Here is a 22212-nt window from a genome sequence, read left to right as displayed (position 1 = left end):
AGACATCGACTCACTGATCCACACCACCAGGATCTACAGCACAGACATCTACAGCAAGTGTGGTCGGCTGATCACAAAGAGGGGGAAGGTGATCCGCACAGAAGGAGTCTCACTCCTACACAAGGAACAATAGCAGACATAGAGGACAGTTACAAGTACCTAGGTATACCACAAGTTAATCTGTAAGAGGATGGGAAATGAGAACCACCTCTGTGTTGTTAAAGAATCGAGTCAGCTTATCTATGATTGCTTAAAACTTGATTTAAAACCTAAGAGCAAAGTCTATGTAAAAAATGAGGTGGAGTGAATTTGTCTAAAGGCAAAAAAGTGATTCTCGGTGATCTGGGTGTGAGATGGTAGTGAGATTTGGTGGGGTACAACTCTGAAGAACAAAGTGAAGAAGTATCTTCTGCTCAAATGAATGAACAGTAAGGTGAGCTTTAGAATATTGAACAGATGAAATTAAATTCCTCATTAACATTCATTTTAAACCACTGGTGATCTCCTCCCGTCTCCATGGCTCCAGACATGTCACAGTCGTCCATCGGTTCACCTTTGGCCCAGTTCTTATAGCTGACCACCTCGTCACTGACTCAGAACCAGAAATTCAGAGTGCAGGTGTAGCGCAGACCCATCCAGACATAATCAGTCGACGCGTTCTTGACTTTCTCCCGGATCCATCTCTGATCATCCATGTTGGTGATGGTGACCAGGTCATGGTGGTGATTTCTGCAGTAGGTCAAGATGTCCTCCCAGATGAAGTGATCTCTTTGTGCAGGATCACTTCATCCGAATTAATAAAAAATTAATATCCATAGATAATATTTGAAATCAATATCTCCAAATTTCAGTTATAATCACATGTCTATGATGTAAAGTCAAATGAATATGTATCTGTCTTATCTCTTATTTAGTGGAACATTATATAGAAAGCCATAATGTTCCACTTTTGAAAATATCTGTCAGGCTAATCCTTGGCACTTAGACGATAATTCTGATTGCTTTGTTGCTGGACAGGACATATTATGGATATCTTTAAATAGCTGTTGGAAAATGATGCACATTTTTGTGACAAATGTTTAGTGATTTTTTTTTTTTTGGAAAATACAATTTATTTAATCATTTTTCATGTCATAGTGTGTGTCAAGTGATCGTTGTAGCAGTTTTCCCCAGTCCAGAAAGAATTTCTCTCAAGCGAGACAAATCAATCAATCAATCAATCAAATTTTATTTGTATAGCACATTTCAGCAAGGCATTTCAAAGTGCTTTACATCATAAACACAAGAACAAATAAAGATACTTTTAATTCAGTAGTCAAAAATAAAAAATGTACACAACAAAAACTTTCTTTAATATTTTAGAAAGTCACATTATGTGTCATTTAAAGATAATGCAAGGGAAATTCCCTCAAAATACCATATATTTAAGTTTTTATAATAATAATAATAACCTTCCTATCTCTTAAGCAACACTTGCTACAGTTGTACCCCAGTCCAATTCGTATTGTTCATTGAAGGAGTTTGCTGGAATATGTTAAAATTGTTTTAAATAAGTGTTAACAAAAAACTGTACTTACAGGTACTTGAAGTAATATGGTATAATAAGTTAAAATAAAAATCAATCAATCAATCAATCAAATTTTATTTGTATAGCACATTTCAGCAGCAAGGAATTTCAAAGTGCTTTACATCATAAACACAAAAACACAGTCATGCATCATGGAATAAACAATACATTGTTACATATTACATTTCAAATACAATTCTAAACAGGTGTGTTTAGTTGAGATTTAAAGGAAGTCAGGGTTTCCGCTGTTTTGTACTTAAAACCATTTTATAGAAAAGTAAGCTTCACCATATTTTATTTTGAAGGGCTGATGTTTGTAAGAGGAAGTGAGGCAGAGCAAAGCAGCTTTACTGGTCCATGATTGGCTGAGGGTCAGTAAAGGCTCAGAGAGTAGAGCGGAGAGACAGGAAGTCACGAGCAGAAAATCGGAATGAGAAATGAAAGCGATGAACCGCGCTGAAAGAACTTCGCGAAGTTATTAAGAAACGAGTGTTTTAGCAGATATTTGGGCTTTCAACTCGACAGTCTGTTAATAGATGTCGATTCTACACTCTTGTTTGCAGCCACAGTGATAATTTCAGACCTGAATTTAGTGTACAGTAGGTGGAAATTCATACTTAATGCTCGCTAACCCATTAGCATTCATTAGCACAGTGAATGGACATCGAGTACCGTGAGCTAACTCGGCTAACAGAAGACTTCAGTGAGGTTTCCGTCGTGGGAGGTCTCCAAAGTTGAGCCTAGAGCACAGAGATGCGCTTACACTGAGTTTTGTGACTGCTGGAGGGCTGTGTCTGCGTTGGGTTTTCCTGCTGTTTCCTGAATCCTGGACCGAGGGACTGGTGAAGGAGCTGAAGACATCTTGCCATCACGGAGTAAAGACAGGTGAAATTCCAAGAAGGTACAAGTTTTTCCCTTGGACTAAGGTATCAAAATCCACGCTTCATCATCACATCAGACATCTTCTTTTTAGGACTATGTATTAGTTAAGTATTGGGAGCTTAGGTGGACATTGAAGTGTGGGCCCACATTAAATAACTTAGGTTTTGTGATACCAAAATACTTGGTTTTACAGAACCTATGTTATTTTCAGCATTTTTGTTAATTTATTCACAAAAAAAAAACATTTTCAACATTTAATATATGTTCAAAGAATAGAAAATCACTGGTGTATTACTCTAAGGTGAGTGAAACTTATAATGGATTTAAACCCGAGAGTGTATTAGTTATTATTTGTAAGTTAAAGGGGTTTAATGAACTTTGGGGCCCTTACCTACTTCAGAGCAGTATAACTGGGCTACTCAGTATTGGCTCAAGACAAGACAGCAGGAATATCTTTCAAGTTTATCTCAAGAGCACCAAGATAATCAGAGCTTCCTTAAAATCGGGACAAAAATTGTCAGCAAAATTTTGCATGGAGTAGGCATTGATTAATTTCATTCATGACTCAACCATTTCTATTCTTTGATACTCCTTTTCAAGCTTCTTAGGATGTTTTTTTTTTTTTACATTTTAAGTCCAGAATGTGTGGCTGACAGGATCCTCTGAAACACTTGCGTATTTTTGAGTTTGATTCTCATCTCTTCCTTTTTAAGAACCAAGAGACTTAAATATTGGTTGAACTGAAATCTAAATTAAGATCCACAAGAAGAAAAATAAATTCACTACATCAAGTTACTACATAGCTATACATCAGTACTGTAGTACTTCAGACCGGTCTTGATCTCGAGGCCATTTTTTTGATGGTTTCGTACTCAACTGCATTTGGTCTTTGTTTTGTCTCTGTCCTGCTGAAGACTCAGGATTTTATTTCAAGACCAGTGAAGACCGCAACTGTGGAAATATCACTTAACTTACAGCATACTGCCCAGTTTATTTGTGAACATGTTTGTTTTCACTGGATTTAAAACGCACTGATTAAAACCCAAGCAATAACGTGACTTACCAATTACGTGTTTCTGTTACGCCCCCAAACCCTTCCCCACCTTTCATACGCAGTGGTTTTCTTTGAGCGGCAGAAGATGTCTGTCTAATCATCAGTAATAGAATTGCGCTTCATAAATCATAAGAAATCTGATGGCGACAGCTAATTCAGCAGCACTTTGCTTTCAGAGACGGTGGGAAGTATTTTTTTGTCAATTAGAAAAGAAGTTCAAAGAAAGGTAAGCTCTGTTGACGTGATGTAAGCAAAGGTAGGTGTACAGAGACACGAGCATTTGTGATGGAAAAAAAAAGTTACTCACTGCGCTGAATTATTGTGCGGAAGTGTTGATGAATGTGGAGCACATTCAGGACAACACTGTGTCCAAAAGTCTGCAATATAGTGATGAACGATCGGAGTCTCTGAACTTCTCTTTACTAAGACAACAGGACTGGAGCCTCACTGAGAGCCATTCTTTGTTCTTGTAATGCTCTGCGTACACTGCAGTAGCTATCGTTATTTTATTTAATTATATACATTGATATTTATTTAGTTGGCAAATAAATAAAACACAAGATCGAAAAAATTAATAACCAGTCCAGGAATCAGCATCAAAAAACCTGATCGGAGCATCCCGTCTTTTTAGATAAGCAGATCAAAGAGTTTGTGTTTAAAACTGGTTAAATTGATTTCAGATTGAAGTATTTAATATCTAGGTGTTTTTATGAGAATGTGAATCTTTCAGATCAATTTGATTTGCAATTTTGATCATATTTCACATTTGATTGTGTCATGTAGAGCGAGGGGCTGGACTTGGGCTGGCCTTGGTCTCGGATCCTAAAACTCTTGGTCTTGTTTTGGTCTCAGGTTAGATGGTCTTGACTAAAACTTATATTCATTAACTTATTTGATTCCAGCAGGAGCTACAACATCTTTTTCATACTGATAGCTACGTCTACTTTTGTAATAACATTACAGACATATACATATTTCAACATTTTCTTGCTATTTTTCAGAATTATGTACAGAACAGTTCATCATTCGTATTGCAATCCCATGTCTGAACATGAAATTTAACTTAGAGATGCACAGATCCGATATAAAATATCTGTATCGGTTCTGATATTGAAAAAAAAAAAAAAATTGGAGTATCAGTGACAACGTGTCCGGTTCATAGGGGCTGATCTATTCAGTTTAATTCTATGCTTTGTGCTCTGAGCGCCGTCGTCCTTTCAGATTTGTTGCAGTTTATTTTTCACGTTTCACTAATGTAGTAAATTTATCGAGTGATGCTAAACCTCAGATATCAATATCGGAAGTGGAAAAAGTGGATGGGTGCACAGCTAGTTTTACTGGCAGTAGAATGTGAGGACGTTCTGTTGGTTTCCTCGTATCAACACGGCGGGACAGTGAAGGCCACGCGACAGAGTGTCCAGCCAGGCCATGTACAAAGCGCTGGGGCAATCGCTTTGAGGAACTGGAAGGCTCCTGCGGGGAAGATACACAAATAAATATGTTGATAAATATTCCATCAGAAAGCTGTAAATGTTTCTTCATCCAAACATTTTCAGGTGTTTATAATCTGCACTCACACTAGAACAGAGCGGTGTGGTGGGAATTCCTCCGAATGATTTCATTCAGCCTCACCTTTCTCTCAGACTGTAAAAGGTAAACAAAACATTAGATATTTTTTTATTGTACTATGACATATTTTTGCCTCAAATATTTGCTAAAAACACCCACCTTCAGCTTAAAGGCTTCAAATTGTTTGTCAGACATCTTCCACGGAGTGCTTTGTCTCAGCTCCTGTACAGAGATGCCTTCCTGCTGCTCATCGTGCAGCCTGAAGGGGGCGACTGTCCACAAATCTGCTCAAGCTGAAACGAGAAAGCAGAAGTCAATTTTCCTGTGAAGAACAACTACGCTGCCTAAATATCAACACATACAGATGGAAACCTGTGAAAGTGAGTGAGTCTTATTGGAAACACCATGATGATGGAATCTGAGACAAATGGACTTTCTGGACCTTTTAAACCAATAGTTAAAATACCAATTCTGTAGATTATTTATTAAAATACATTACACTTTTTGTGCTTCATTAACATAAAAAAAGATATATTATGAAATTTATCTTACCTTTTTGGATGAGGGTGTTTCTCAATATCTGTCATGATTATAACATCACTAACGTCCAAACGAAACCTCTTCAACAGAGCCATCATCCTAAAATATATATAAGATCATATTCACTGCATTACACTGTGTATAGAAGTTCTCAAACATCTTGATTTCAACAAAGAGATGAATAGCAAAAAAAATTTTTCTCTTCTGAGTCTAAATCTTTCTTGGAAAACCTACTGGTTGCGACCCTCCTCCATGTTTTGTTCGTCGCCCACAATGAAAACCCGGACCTTGCATCGACGCCAGCGTTTCCTCCTGGTGATCAGGTAGGGCACCAGTAGAGTCAGACCTTAAAACAAAGTGATTATAAATGTTTGTACCACTGATCTGAACATAAATGTCGGGAAGACATTTATCTTAAAACACAGTTTTAAGATAAAAGGATTAGCACAGAAACACACTGTTACTAAATGTAAGTATTTGGCCATAAAAATAACATTTTTGCAAGTAAACTTATGTTTAAGGCATGTCTCACAGGTTCTCTTACAGTCAGTATTTTTTATTCCAAATTATGTTTGGTTCCTTTAACATCTACAAAGATTTCTATCTCACAAGAATCTGAAAACTCATTAGATACTAAGAATAATTTTAAAAAAATTCATTTTAATTTTTAATTACAGAAATTAAATGCATGTTAATTTTTTTAAACAGCTAAAGAGTCTTGGTTCAACTGTAAGGTTTAAAAAGCACTCACCCAGCATCACTATGCCTTTTAGTGGATAGGTTTTTCTGAAATGTGATGTGACACACTTCCAAAAAGTTCAATTTTTGTCCTATCAGTGCATAATATTTCCCCAAAAATCTTCAATGTGCATTTTTTGGCTAATGTAAGTCAGACTTTCTAGATCTTTTTGGCCAGGAGATGTTTTTGCCGTTGTAAGGCCCCCATTGCTAGTATTTTTATCCTGATCACGCCTGGAAAGGTTTACAGCCGTTTCATGTTCTTCTTTAATCAATAAATAATCTAAGACTAAATCCCTTTCAAATCCAACATTCGCTCGTATTACTCACCTCCATCGTCTGCTATCCAGTAGACATCGATGGTTTTCTTTCCCTGGTTGTTTTGAAACACGGTCCTCATCTGATCGCTGCTGCCTTCGTCAGACATGTCATCAGCTGCAAGACGAGGAGAAACTTTAGAGGAAAGAAAAACAATCCCACATGTACCAACATGTTTTTCATTAATGGCTTATAATGTGAATAAACTTATTCGCGATTTCCATTGCTTTTCTTAATTTATGAAAAACACCTGAATTGTAAAACAGCGTTGTTGTTTTTTAAACATTAGCAGAATAACAATGTTTTGAGCACATTTGTAATGGAAACGCGGCTACTGAAAATGGCAAAAACCCGCGCTGAATCACATGACCGGCCTCTTCCACTTCCCCTCCAGAAACAAGCAGCAAGACGGAAATAAAGGTTGGTGTTTAAAGTCAGTCCATTTTATTTAGCAAGGTGATACCAATATGTTAAAAACGGACCGATATCAACCGATAATATTTGTACTAAGTCGTGAATCCAGAGAAACATTGCAAAACAAAAACTACCAAAACTAAATTCACTTAACTTAGTGTTAAAGTCAGATAAAAATCCTTGCAATTTATGATTATGTGAACAGCTATAATGGTTGTGTTATTTGTTTACTGCAAACGCCTGAAAAACTTAGACCTTTGCCAATAATGCAAACAAGCAACATGAGTTGCAACTTTGTGAAGAGAAATTAAGGGTCAGGAAGGCATGTTGAGTTTTAACACCTAAGAAACATTGAAACAGTATATGAGAGTCAATATTTATGGTACCTACCTGCGGTATGTGTTTATACAAAAGGACACTTAATCATTTGTGTTGCTGCATCAGTCAGTAACTTTTAGTTCAAGTGAAAGTTGCTATGGCAACAACAGCTATGATTTCTTTACTGTAAACAGCAGTGTTGGGAAAATTGTATATATCAGACATTTGTTCAAATTATTTATTCTGAATGGCTTTAACTATGTTTCTGAGGATACCTCACTGAAGGGAGCAGTCAACATAAATGTTTTGAGAGTGTCAGCCGGTTTCGCTCGGCAAGAAGTTCCTGTGCCCTTAACACAAAAGACCGTGTGAAACTGTACAATTTATTATTGTTTTATTGTACATGAACCTGTGTTCCAGAAGATATGCTGTGTAATTCTGAGTCACATTGCAGCTGTGTGACCTATTCCTATTTCTTACAGCTTTGACGTGTATGTATCTAGGAAACGTCCCGAAACAAATGAAAAGAGGATTTGTTGGGATGTTTTCAGAGCTGTAGGAGATTGTAACTGAAACACATCTCTGTCCGTTCTCCTCGCAAGTGAAAAGAATCTAGCTCTCTTGTCTGTATCTGATGTTCTAGGTGTTTAAACCTGACAAACAGAGAGGTGGAAGATGTTCTCCGAAAACAATGACTGTAATCACATGGCATTCTCAGTATCTTCACAGTTGTTTCTTGCGTTACTTTTGAAATTTGTTTCATTTTTGCCATGTTTATTCTAGTAGAAAAGTTCATAACAGAATTTTATATTTTTGCTAACGTGTCACCTCACCCGTTTCCTCTTCGTTGGTTTGCTGGTCCGGATTGTCCACATTTTCATCGGCCTCAAAGCCCTGGTTGACTGTGGGGTTCAAACCACCTGATCAGATCCATGTTAATTAAATTACACTTTATGTGGTAAAGTCCAAAAAGAAAATACTGAGTAAAAAAGAAGACAAACCTTCAAATTCTAAATCATCAGAGATATCCAGTCCATCCATCATTCTCAAGATGCACAAACCGTAGTTGGAGTCAAACGCGTCACTATAACAAAAACAAACACTAAATCAAATACCACAGTCTATTTTTAGCATTCATATCGCAGCTGCTGATAGTTCAGAAATTACATATTTTGAGCCAGTTAGGAAAAAAAACCCTCAATGTTACTAAATGGTGCTGATGTAATCCTCGATGCTTTCCGGAGCGCTGTCCCTCCAGTTCGTCTTGAAGCCCAGAACCAGAGTGTTGGGTTTCAGTTTACCAAGACCGGACGCCTTGAAAAGATTGAAGGTGAACAGTTAATATGATAAAATTTTGATTAAATATAGTTAAAGCACTTCATTTGATGGAATATTTATTTCAATGTTTGTCATTTTTAACCTTTTTAAATAGTTTATTTCTGGAACTTTGCAACACACACTCTAAAATGAACCGAGATTTGTAGGTTTTCCACCCTTCCAGAGTCCTTTTATGTTTGAATTAGCAGTTACTGCGATGTTCACTTAGCTATTTTTGGATTTCCTAGTAAACACATTGGGAAATGATTAAAATAAATAATTTTTGTTACCTGTAGCAGCTGCTTAGTTCCTGCCTTTAAGTTGTCAGCAGTGAGAGGAGTGTAGAACGACCGCACCTTTCTCTTGTTCATCCACTTAACCAGGTAGTTTGTGGTGTCCTGAGGCCGCGTCTTCCTGTCCTGCTCCTAGAAAGGGCAAAAAAATAGTGTATTTCATTTATAGAAACATTCAGTGAAGTTAAATGGGACTGAATGGCAACCAGAAATAGGATAGTGTTGATAAAATGTAGTTTTATGCTCATTTTTTAAGGGGATTCTTGGTACATTTGACCAAAAGCTCCTACCAGTATTATATCACCACAGATCATGAGGCTGACGTGCTTCGTGAAAGAGCCAACAAAGTCCACCAGTGCAGGCCGCTGGTTTGGAGGGCCAGTCAGGACGAGACATTGGGGCCTGAAAGAAGAAAGCAACAAAATTTGGAATTGGACAGAATGCCGGGCAAAAGTTTAAAATCGATCTAATTTGTTTATGTTTCAAGTCCAAAGAGCTATGAGAAGTTTTAATAAAGTGTGGACTCTATTGGCCCATTTGACCATCATCAAATAGAATGTTTTTGTCTGTTTGATAACCACTCCTTTAGCTTTTATGTTAATATCAGATAAAATGGGATTTCTTTTATAAAGCAGACATGTTGTACCCATTTATTAAACTCTGCATTAAGGTTTCCCCCAAAAAGAAAAAACACAAAAAAATTCTTTCTCTTGTTGTCGAGAATAGAGTCGAGCTGTTTTCCACATCAGGAAAAATAGCAAAAAAACTTGAAAAATATTCCATGTTGCCTGAATTTCAAACATTTAAAATGGATTTATATTAAAACTTGTTCCATTAACATATTTCCTGCTTAGCTTTTATGCTATATGAGTAGATGAAATTAGGATTAATGAGTTTTGACATATGCCAGGCAATGCAAAAAGACCTAATCTAAAACTGGTTCATTGCCCTTCCCTTCCAGACAGAAAGTGTCGTCAATGAACCAGTCAAATGTACAGTATCGTAATTCTGCCACACTTTGCACTATCTCCCGTTTAGAATCTAGTGAAATTAATCTGAGGGCCAGTCTTTTAATCGACAGTAAATAGCAAATATATCTTGCTAGACATTGAAAAGTTCAGTTATGGATAAATGGGCAAATATATTTACTCACAGGACTTTTAAAGAACCGCATAAAATTAAATTGAGCAAAAACATTCAAGAATTGGATGAGTAAGAAAATTTAAAAATAAACAAACACCGGAAGGATCACTATTGGGTTAATGAAAATATATTGAAAATCTACGATATTCTTTAGGACGACTCACCTGAAATTCTTCACATGATCCTCCACTCCGGTCAGAGAGACGGAGGAAGACAAAAGCTATGTTGTATATGCCTGCCTGCACCGACGAACCCCAGTTTACCTCTGTGGAAAGGGAAATGATGGCTTAGCAAGAGCAAATGCAGAAAAACGTTTTCTGCTTGCTTCCAATTAAACTCAGCTGAACTGAGCTCAGGTTCAACGAGCTGCACCCACTCGGTTTGTTGTAGTTGACGTATCCAAAGAGGAAGATGATGATGCAACAGGTGACCAGAGCGGCCCACCAGGTGAACAGGAACATCAGCAAAAAAGATATGAACGATCCAAACAGTGCCGTCCATTTGCTGTAGTAGCGGAAGGACGGCCTCCAGCCTGAAAGAATCGACAAATAAGACGTGCTTTTATTATTATGAAATATTTCTACTCTTGAGTAAAATTACTGAATTTTCTACCCACTGCATGAAAAACAAACATGGTTTAACCATAAATTCACCAGACACAGACACACACCTGCAGTTTTTGTTAAAGTTTCATAAGTTTTTTATTGAAAGAAACTGCTTTGGAACAAAGTTTTTTTTTTTGCCTGACTTTATTTAATTTTTGTTACTTAAATGAATTTTTGTCAATTTTGTCTTTAAGATACCAACATTTCCAATTAACTTTATATTTTCGTCAAACGTATGTAATTTTTTAGTCATTCAATTCTTGAGTAAAGTTTATCCCAGATACTTTTTTACTCTTACTTGAATAATTTGTTAGACAACTACTTTTTTAACATTTATCTGAATTATGCTGAAGTAGTGTCACTCTCACTTCAGTACATTTTCTTGGGTACTTCACCCACCTCTGGTAACCTGAATCAAGTCAGTAATGACTCAGCATTAAGGCAATGATACTAAGGTATTTTCCTTAGCAAAGAAAAATACCTTAGGAACCAAGTTTTTAGACTTTCAGATTGGTTTTATTTCTGTTTTGCTTGTCTAAACATGTTTTAAATTTGGGATCTTTTATATCTGCTTTTGCGACAGACTATTCAAATTAGCTCACCACTATTCACATTTACAAATCTGTCAGAACAAGTCGAATGGTCCAGACTGTTTGCACAAGAGTGACCAGGATTCAGTATTAAACCTTTTTGTGTGTGTGTGTGTCTGCTTGTGGGAAAAAAAAACCCCAAAAAAGTACATAAATACATAATGAACAAATTTCCCTTAGTCATGAGAATTAATGTATTCAGTTAGGTTAGCTGTACTAGAATAAGTAGAAGGCCTCTTAACCTGTTGAAAGATGATTTGTTTTTTCTTTGTTCCCAATTTAAAATGATTTCTTCTTTCCAGAAAGAGACTCCCAGTTCGAAACACTATTTCTAATTTCTCAAACTACTTTCAGTCGAAAACGCCTCTAACTGCCCAGTAAAATAGCCCCTCTAATCTAGGGACCAATTTAAACAATCCTTACTGAATGAAACACAGTTGTAATCTGAGATTATTTTTATGAGTATTTATCTTTTCCACAATAACCATTTCGTATAATTTGCTCTTAAAATAAACTGCATTATGGGTATCTGTTATTTACACTATGTCAAGGTAGGACTAATTTCAGACATTAGCACCAGCAATTAACAAAATGTAGATTATGATGTTAACTGCAAATACATTAATTAAAAACTTTTTTAAAAAGGTAAGCGACTTACCAGGGGAATTGGTGAAGGACGCATGAAAACAACTGAAGTTAATCAGGGCATAGGAGCAAAGGAAGAAATTAGAGATGATGGGAGCGATGGAGTTGAGGTCCGCTGTATTGCCACAAGGGGCACAAAAAGACAAAATGTAAACTTGCATCATTAACCTCTGTAAAATATGAGTAATCATTTGTAAAGATATCACATCTCACACACCAACAAGGATGATGACGGCTGTAGCAATAAAGTAGGAGAGAATGTAAGCTCGACGTGGCTCGTTGTTTTTCCCATAACCTTTCCCAAAGAAACCGATGTACGGGTATATTTGGTCCTTGCATAGGCACTGAAAAAAATACAGGAAAGTTGTTTTTTTCAGTGTTGACACGGAATTTAGTGTTATGAAACAGAATACTTTTAGTTGAATATTGTTTCACCTGAAAGATTTTGGGTGCAGAGACAAGAAAACCCAGGGCAGAAGACAAAGTGGCAGCAAAGATACCCACAAGGATGATGTAGTAAACACCAGAGAGTTGTCCAAGAACCTGGTTGGAATATTTTAGTAAAATCAACAGTAGATCATTTTGTACGTCCTCCCTTAGATATTGTAAACAACACTTCAGTGAAACAGTCAAGACTATCGAGCTCTGACAACAAGTTTGATTGATACATTGAAGTTGTTGGCGAGTCCAAATCGACAGGTCTGCGACTGGATACAGTCTGTGAAGTTCCAACCAAAGTTACACGCCAGTCCCACGCAACCATTCGTGTTGTTTCCTGTCATGATGTGACTTCTGTTCCCAGAGGGTCCCGCACTACACATGAGCCTGGAAAAAAATAAATACTCCAAGTCTGAGCTGAGCTTCATGGTATTTCTCACATTTTTTTTTTGAAAACTATCATTTCTTTACTGTACTGACGCTAAACCGGAAAATTACCTCTTGTATTTTCATTTTGTTCAACAATTTTATTAACAGTCAGTTACCATTGGCAAACACTAACTTCAGCAAACTAAAGGATTTACTGAGCCAATCAATAAGGCGAAAGAAGGAATGTGATAAAAGTAACCCACCAGTAGTTACTGTTATTACCACGTAGCTGAATGTTGTCCAAAAAATAGCCATCAATGTGCCTTTTGGGATAGCTGATGCAGGGTCCTGCGAACAGAAGTTTGATCATCACCCTGTTCCTTGCAGCTCAATGCCTTTCATTCAGCCTTGTTGAGATTCAAACCTTTAGATCTCCACAGATGTTGACCCCAGACAAAATGCCAGTACAAGCAGGAAAGAAAATGGCAAACATCTGGAAAAAATAGCCTTGAGGGCCTCGCCAGTTTGGTGTGAGGTTCTCGATAAAAATATCGCCTATAGAGAGCGACATCGAGTCAGGCATTGCATTTCAGATTACGTCACTGACTGCAGTGTTTGGTGCAAAAGAGAATATTCTTTACCTCGGTATCCGAAGATGCCGATAGCCTTCTTATCAACGGTTGGAGGAATTACGGTGCCAATAATGTAGTTTGCGAAGGACACCATAAGCGCTATGAAGAACAAAATCTGGGCCTGAAAGCAACACAAAACAAGTTATTTCAAAACAATGATTAAGTGAAAAAACATTTCATGAACTAAACAAAACAGTGTTGCTTTGTCGCACAAAATTCCCCACAGATAGACTAACCTTGGACTCCCACTCCATTCCAGCCTGAGTAATCAGAAGAAGAATTGTGACTGTGACTACACCCACAATGCGGACGTCATTGATCGAATCCACCATGATGGCACCAAAGTCCTAAAATGAGTGACATAATTTTCACAAGATCTATGCAACATATTGGGTTTTAATATGAAACGCATAATACAATGAAAAGATTTATGGAAATTTTTTTACCTGTATGTGGTTTAAATCATTTTCCAAAATATATGCACGAAAAACTTAATCTTTTGCCGTACACTAAAATTACCTTAAAACATACTCACTAAACTTATAAGTATAATTTTTATGTCTCTCTAAATAAAAAAAGGATTGACAAATGTATTGAAGATGAATCAAATCCACCTACATGCATCAAATCACGAACCACCAATGAAAAACCAACAGTGTGGAGTGCACAGGCCAGCGCGTTTGCAAAAGAGAACACCAGTCCAATTGGTGCTCCAATTTCAGGACCCAGAGTACGGGAGATCATGAAATATGCACCGCCTGCAAAATGTTTCACACACACAAAAAGGACTTTTTTAATGAAAAGTTAACAAAAGAATATTCAAATAATAAAACACAGATTACAGCTATAAGCTTTGCGTTGCCTCTCAAAATGATTCCTATCCTATCAACTAAAATCACATGTATTGGTTTGTTTAACGTGATGAGTTGTTAAACAAATTTATTTTATGTAAAAGTGCTTCTTTCTCTCTTTTGTTTTTTAATTAGTGTTTACATTGAAAATTTTATTTTTGGAATTTGCTCAAATTTCAGGTCAGCGAAAACGCAGCCACTGCCAATTTATGCAAATGAGTACTTCTGTCTTAATTAATACTCAATAAAAGTGCCTTTGGTTTCTCTCTTTACACAGAATATTTTGTGCATCATGTCATTGTTCCTTCATGTTTCTCTGAGTACAAAAATGTCAGGCAGGAAATTGATGTACAATTTGTTTGTACTGATGACCCAAGCTACATATTTCCCATCATTTTTAATTTACAATAATGCATATAAATTTTTACATTTCATTACTTTGCACATGGAACTCACCTGATATCACCCTCCCATTGGTGGCAATAGCAGAGATGGACAGTGCAGTCACAGTGGTCACCACCACGGACATCATGATTACACACAAGTCAACACTGTCATCAGACGAATATATATGTATTAGTCTTATTATAACTCATTCCTGTATTTCATTTTCTTCTTGAATATGTTCAGAAAATAATTTAGCAAATCTGTTGCCGTTTTATTTTTCTCTTTTCTTCCTTTCGTTTCCAAGATGTATACCTCAAATCGAGTATCAAAATCATTTCAACCATAATTCTTTCAGTTTAAAAAAAAAAATAAGTGTAACAGCATTTTACCAGTGTGTACACCAAGACTCGGATGGTATGACTCACCAATGCCTGCCTGAGACGTGATCCATGCAAGCGCAAGAACATGATAACCCCCCAAATATTCAGCATGCAGCGCATCTGTTCCCAAAGAAACAGAAAACAGCCGTGGGTTTTTGTACAGTAACCAGGTAAGTCTGCTGATAATTTAGCTGCCAATTCATGAATTATTTATTCTTTTTGGTTTTTTTTTTTATCTTATTTTTTAACGAACATTGTATTCCTAAAAAAATCTGTTACCCGCATTGAATTCAGTATGAAAGAAACAAAATCTCACCACGACGCCGATTAGCCAGCCAAATCTAACTGGAGCTTTGCCCTTAGGACCTTCAGACTCTTCGTTTTCCATATCTGGTGCTGGCAGGCTGCCTGAGTCAGAGGCGGACGCTCCATCCATCTCCACAACCTTTAGTGCAAAGGAAACAACCAGTGACACTGAACCATCTGATGGTCTTAAACTGTTTAATAATTTGTTTAAAGGGGCAACATTAGGTGTTTTCCAGGTACATCAAATTATTGTAGAGCACAAAATGTTACCTCAGTTGTTATAAAATTGCTACGTGTATCAAAAAAGAAATTTAACACCTTAAAATTTGCCCTCTGTCTCTTTAAGAAAGTTATTTTCTTTCCAAAAATCTGCGTTCAGGAAGTCATCAGAACATTGCTCCTCTATTAAACCTTTAACAGCATTTTTACCAGCGTTGCACTGAGTTGTAGCTCCTAGAAAGAGCTGAGCAGAGGCTAGTTCCATCAAATGATAGCTAATTGCCTCTGGCTAGTCTGAAGGAGCTGAGTGGGGGAGTCACATCTCTATGTGAGGTGGAAGCTAGGAAACTTCCGCTTCAGTTCAGATGACATTTTGGACATCTGAATGGTTGCCATGTGAGAATCAAGGATTTCTTAAACATGCATGAAAAACTCAAGTCAAAATTCCAAGAATGGTTTTAATTATAACATAATGTAAAGCTAAAAAAAATAAGCGAATTTCACATAATACTGCTGCAGTGTGAATAGTAATATTTATCAGATTTAATTTAAAAGAGATCAATTTTATTACATTCCTTTTGTTTTCCCATATCCTGCCATTGATGTAGTAAAGAAATCGAATCCACCTAGCAGAAAACGCATTAATAACAATTAGCCAAATGGCATGAACTAAAAGACAAACATACCTCAAATGTTTTGCGCAGGGTTTCAAGAGACGGCCTGCTTTTTGTCATCTGACGTGGCAAAGAATTGGCATAATTCTCCAGCTGGGGCACCAGGTCCATGGTGCTGTAGACGGAGGCCCTGCGCAGCTCTGCCCTGGAGCCGTGACGCTCTGATGTACTGCATGACAAGATACAGAATCATGTCTATCAAACTGTAGCTTTTGTTTGATGTCTTCCAGCTCCACTTTTGTTGCTTGTTGCAAGCGCAGGGTGAGTGAAGAGTAAATCTTCTAAGACGCGTGACTGATGGGAAAGGGGCAGAGCAAGGTCAAATATGCATTAGTGGTGGCAAAGCTCCGCACTTGTTACAGTCTGTTAAACGTCCACAACTTTTTATTTTTTCAACATTGTGAACTACCTGCTCCTCTGAACTATAAATGACAGATTGAGACAACCTTATATTAGACATTCTCATTTACTTTCTTCTGTGTGGTTATAAAAATATGCTATCAAAGCCCGGTTCTGACCCAAACTCACCATGAAGCTGGTTTAGAGGATCAGGCTGATGTCTATTTTAGAAGGTATCTTGCTTTGGTTCTGATAAGAGAATAATTATAATATCTATAGTATCATTGTTACAAATTACAAAAACATCAATATTCCCACCAGACCTCAAACAATAAAAGTCCAGTTGGATTTTACGTCAGATGATGAGAAAAATGGTACTGTATTTTTTTTTTTTTTAAATGTGTGTCAATATTGTTTTAAGGTAATCAGTTTTTGGTTGACACAGCTGATTATCTGAGGAAAGAAGCTCTATATCTTTTCGTCTTTATTTCCAGATGGCTTCGTTGGAAGTAAAACACAGCAGCATTGGAGGGAGGCAATTCGTCATCTATTCCTAACCCGATATGAAAGCAAAAGTGAACTTTCTGTTGAGAGAAAAAAAAATGCCTGTCCAAAATGTAAAAAAGGACTTTTAATGACGGCACCGACCTGGACTCCTCATCAGAGACGACGATGGTGGGAGGGATCCGGATCCCATTGCCTCCATTTACGGTGCCGCCATTAAAGTGGTGTGAAGAATACCTGGGAGGTCCCTCCTCATTGGAGGAAAAGTGCACACTCTGGGCCAGGTTACGTTTGGATGCAAACTGCCCCATTAGTGTGTCCTGGTGCTTCCTGTGGAGTGATAATAATTTGATTCGAATACACTAAATTAATAAATTTACTTTTTTTAAATCAGAATGCTAGACTTTAGGACCAAAATCAAGATTAACGAGAAACATGAGAATAAAAAACCTTGAAGGAACACTGAAAATTTTGCTGATTTTCTAAGAACATAAATAGAATTTTGTAAGACCACAAAATGAACAATATGGAACAGATGCTGACATTTTTCCTCGTTTTGAATCTTTTTGACATAATCTTTGAAGAATCTATATTGCATATAGTGTAGTTTTTATTTTGGAACTTACTGTCAGTGATGCCAGTAATGCTGATGCAAATTGCATTGCAAATTTAATGAGTCCCGGGTTGTGCTTTTTTGGGCTCATTTTTGAATGTGAAGTTGCTCATTTGGGCTGAATAAATACCAGAATTTGTCTGACATTGAGTTAGTTTTAGTTTATCATTTCCCAAATGATCCGTCCTGCTGTGTCTTTGTTAATGTTAAGTTAATATATTTGCTATGAATTATGTCAAATTAAGAATTGGCAAAGCTGAATGTAATTTTCACAGGTGGCAGAGTGTTGTTGTTTGCAGCTGCTGAAAGTAACAAAGAAAGTTAGTTTTAATGTAACTTTGTTATTTTCTAAAACAAGTAGTCAGTAATCTGATTAAAGTTACTTTTTCAAAGTAACTATGCCATCACTACTTACTGTACATTGAGCATACACATAAAATAAATGAAGTTTGTATATGCTTCATGGTATATTATTTTGGTGTGAACTCCCCTAACAATGTGATGTTTCACTTGCATCACACTTGGTAATATTCTGGCAAATACAATTTCACATGCAAAAATTCTTCCTGCTTAAGCCATTATTATATCTGAAGTTTCTCCCAAATGAGAAGCAAAGAACAAATATTACTCCATGTTCCAATTTTAGACTCTGAAAAAGAGTTATTCGGTCTAAAGTGAGATAAAAGGTTGAAAGAAGGAAAGAAAGAAAAAATCTTATACTCACAAGTAGTTCTGTAGCTGATGAAAGAGCTGCTTGATCTGTCCCCAGGTCAAACATACACCTTTTATCAATGCACCGCAAAACTCTTGTAATTTATACCTTGATAAGTCAGGTTACAGCCCTCCCATTTACTACATGCACTTTCCTCCCCCTCAGACACACGCGCACACACACCCACACTTATTCTGACTTCAAAAATCACACACACCCAGACGCATGCAAAGGTATTCGTGCACACAGGCAAATGTGATTGCACAATGCCTTTTGTTGAGCCACAAATGGTTTCCAGTTTTCCACATCCAGTTTCTGGAAAATGGTGTCTGGAAATGTGAGTCTTAGACACAAAACTATACAGAGTGTGAGCCGCTTGTTTGGTAGCAGTAAAGTTATTGGAGTAAACAAGGAGAACAAGTGGGTGCTAAGTTGCTGTGGTGGCTTTGAAAGATTAATGCAACTTGTTTATGTTTCTACCCAATATGAAATCAATCAACTTTTTTCCCAAAATTTGTTTTATCTGCAATTTTACATTTACCTGATCTGTGTTACAACGTAGAAATGCCACAAAAAAACAAAGCTACACAACAAAATCCCAAATTTAGATCTATTGTTTTTCCACTTCAGATGGAGATGGTCTTTACTTTTAATTTTGAAAACTAGTTTGAGATTCAAACTTAAAACTTTTTAAAATGAGTCCATATAAGAAATTAAACTGAAACTCAATTTTATTTTTTTCCTATTTATTTGTTTTCCAGATCTGTTGACAATACATGGGCTTGCAGTGTTTTCTACATCAATAAAAATCAGGAAGATCCTCCTCTGCGTTGTCACTGATCATAGTAAAAATAGTATCATGGCCCCCTATGCAAGAATTGATTTCAGGAACGTCAGCCAAAAGCCATCAGAATGATGCCAAAAACCCACTGATCGATTTCTATAAAAAACCAACTAATATATAAGATTTTGACAATGTGCTACAGGTTGAGGTGTTGCAGGAAACTGAGAATTGCGTATTGCAGATACACTGAAGCAAACACAAATAGGTGCTTGAGTTTGCATTGTGGTTAATGTTCTACATTGTCCTTTAACAAAGAGGTTTTGGTAAAAGTCCCCAACTAACTAAAAACGAAACATTACAATAACTTTGAGATCCCATTAACAGGTGGAGATTTTACTTTTTTTGCAGTATGTTCTCCATAGTCCTGCTATAATTAGACTTGCTGTCAGGCGTTGAATACCTGACTTGCACACAAAGCCTTTGTGCTCCAGCTGAAGCCCCTCATTGGCCCCACACTGCTGGAAGAAGAAGAAGATGATGATGTCAGCTTTGCTTGGATGCAGTAGAAGTGGATACAAAAACTGAATCAATATTCCGTTGACAAACCATGACTTTCCTTCTTTGTTAAAGCTTTTCTTCTTCTCGTACTTTCTCGGAACAGTGCAACACAACTGCGGTACTCAGAAGACACAGCAGATAACAGCCTCTCCATTAACACCCACTGAACAAATTACTGCTTCACAGTTCAGCAGAGGTTACTGATTGGACGTCTAAGAGAAATTTTGCTGAAATTGACTGGGTTTTTTTTCCATTTCTCACACTTAATTGATTTAGTATGAGAAACTTTTTGTTGTTTTTTTTGGCATTGTTGACCATTTGTTTTTCATGTGTGCCTATATTTACTCTTCAGGGGTCACAGGGCATGTTGATGTGTGTCTGATGTCACGGTGTGCAGCGATTGTTTATGTGACATTTCCAAGAATGCTATTGCTGCTCCCCCCTGTTTTCCTTGTTTTGTCTCTCTAACTTTCTCGTTTCTCACCATGTGTAGTTTCCAAATAAACGCCTCCCTGTCTTCGCTGCTGGCTCAGAGGATGGTGGGCTTTGCGGCTACCGATGGAAAGAGGTGGTGCAAGAGGCAGAACCGCAGGAGATGTCCAAAAAAAAAGCTGTTCCCAAACGTTTCCCCTCAAAGCAAAATGCAAGATGAAGAATCAAAGCGTCCCCAAGACTCTACAGCCCATCACCTTCTTCCCCGTCAATCTTCAACTCAGCCCAAGCAAACAGATCTCTACATCCTCCCATCGTCCTCTGACATCCTCTTTAATAACTTTCAAAGCCTGAGTTTCAATGAGAAAATAAACAGCGGCGATGGATAGCAGCAGTCAATCATAATGACGGGCAGCCATTAAACGAAAATATTTTAAAATATAGGGACAGGGTCATAAAACCAGCTACAAGTAAAATAAATTAAATTAGGTAATGCGCATAGATGTGCGCGTTACCACAAGGTAGGACGGATTCAGAGGCAGCACAGATAGTTAAACACTTGTGGAAAAGGGGTTCAGTGAAGATTGAAAAAGTTTGAAATAAAATAAATCCTACTAAGGTGTATATTAATTTTATATTCAAGACAGAATTTGATGTAAATTGTGCATTTTGTGGTTCATATCCTTAAACTGTTGTCCACTTGTTTTGGCGTTGTCCCTTTGTTAAAGCTTTTTGGCAGGTTCTGACTTTATCCACAACAACATAGAAGCACAATTTATGTTTTTGGTTTTTTTTTATTAAAGTTTTTATTATTTTTCAGAACATATGTATATAACCCCTCCCAGCCCATCCCCTCACAAAACAAATCAAAAAGAAAACCCAAAACAAGCAGGTCAGCGCAAATCATATCAATAACAGTTTCACCGAGAATTGGCATATACAAATATCCTCAATGTTCGCAGAAATAACCATAATAAACAGGTTTACTGTAAGCAGCATTTTCCAGAACAGCAGTTCGTCAGACGAGTTTACTTGTCCAAGTTTTGCATGAGAGAAAATAGTTCCAGGATTTCTTGAAGTTTTCTACGTCATTATTTAGCTCAGCCAACATTTGTTCATATGACACCATTTTCAACATTAATCCCAACCAGCTGTTAACTTTCAAAACAGTTGAAGATTTCCATAGTCTGAGGATTATTCTGGCGGCTGTGACTGTTCCCACCTGCACCACGGTGTTTGGGTGTTTTGATATATTAGGCATCAACGTTTGATCCCCCAATGAACACAGACTTGGTGACATGGGTGTCCCCGCACCTATTCACTATCCAATGTGTTGTAGTACTGCTTTCCAAAATGCGGAAATGCATTTACATTCCCATATGGCATGTCTAAAAGTTCCTGCTTCTGCTTTCCATTTCCAACATAGATTATTGGTGAGCAGGCCCATTCAATGGAGCCTGGATGGGGTGAAATAAAATCTATGTACAATCTTATAGTGTGAGAATTTCCCTCTCGGTTCTTTAATATATTTCCCGTTATTTGAAATTACTTTCAAACATTCTTCATCACTAAAAATGCAGCCAAGGTCCCTCTGCCAGACAGTACCTAGACTTTTACATAAATCCTTTCTCATGCTATGAACTTTCAGAGAAGAAGAGCTTCTCCTGGTCTTCAGGCTTTTCATGCAAGGCAACATTTCCGCTCACATAGTCCAGTGGATGTCCACGTTTGTGTTTTGGTGTAAAACCAATCTCTGGACTTGGAATGAAAGAAATTCCAGATTTTCTGACTCCACTTGGATCTGGGGCCGTTGTGGAGTTTGCATGTTATGGACTCGCGGCTCTTGACCACCTTGAAGAAGGAGAGACACTGGAGGTCCTGAATGCCTGTGGGTTTCTACAAATGGACCGGAGAAAGGAGAAAGACAAGAGCTTGGCGATGATCAAGGACATGTGGGACAAAGGAACAGGATGTGATATAACAATACTGGGGAGAGATATTCAGGTAAGATGATACATCTT

The 22212-nt window shown here is 37.3% G+C and overlaps 1 pseudogene; it reads right to left on the bottom strand.

The window, feature by feature from the left end:
• Positions 1 to 1622: 1622 nt before the first annotated feature.
• LOC129378322 (solute carrier family 12 member 3-like) lies at positions 1623 to 18476 on the bottom strand (annotated as a pseudogene).
• Between the last annotated feature and the right edge of the window lie 3736 nt (positions 18477 to 22212).

Source organism: Poeciliopsis prolifica, unplaced genomic scaffold (assembly GCF_027474105.1).
Source record: "Poeciliopsis prolifica strain line A6 unplaced genomic scaffold, Auburn_PproV2 SCAFFOLD051, whole genome shotgun sequence".
Taxonomy (NCBI): Eukaryota; Metazoa; Chordata; class Actinopteri; order Cyprinodontiformes; family Poeciliidae; genus Poeciliopsis; species Poeciliopsis prolifica.
The sequence above is the reverse complement of the archived record's forward strand: the minus strand, read 5'-3'. Positions and strand labels throughout refer to the sequence as shown.